At 27.9% G+C, this 376-nt stretch overlaps 1 protein-coding gene across 5 annotated transcripts in view; it reads right to left on the bottom strand.

Annotated features, from left to right (window-relative positions):
- The window catches only part of cep162 (centrosomal protein 162), a gene marked incomplete in the record, with an annotated part of 129,535 nt that overhangs the window by 124,978 nt on the left and 4,181 nt on the right, over positions 1-376 (bottom strand).

Raw genomic sequence — 376 nt, 5'->3', positions numbered from 1 at the left:
AAACTTCACTTTAAAATGATAAAGAAATTTTAGTGCTGCCTTTTACATTCAATTTGTTTGAGAAAGAATGTTGGAAATTACTTATTTTCATTTGTTTAAGATTCAACAAGCAATTTGGTGTATTTCAGCAGAATACTGAAAGCAGCAGAAATGCAGAACTGAGTACAGGTTAATATTTGGTTATTTATCACAGGTAATATCCTCATCACAATATTCAGCTACGTTATTGCATATTTTCATAGGTGTCAAATTCTTACAAATTCTTTTTTTTTTTTTTTTACTTCTACTTATCACATTTTTACACAATTATCTGTACTTTCTACTTCTTACACTTTAAAAGTTGCCTTGTTATTCCTATTTCAGTTTGGCTTGTTTT

Source organism: Etheostoma spectabile, chromosome 6 (genome assembly GCF_008692095.1).
Source record: "Etheostoma spectabile isolate EspeVRDwgs_2016 chromosome 6, UIUC_Espe_1.0, whole genome shotgun sequence".
Taxonomy (NCBI): Eukaryota; Metazoa; Chordata; class Actinopteri; order Perciformes; family Percidae; genus Etheostoma; species Etheostoma spectabile.
This window is presented reverse-complemented; position numbering and strand designations above follow the sequence as displayed.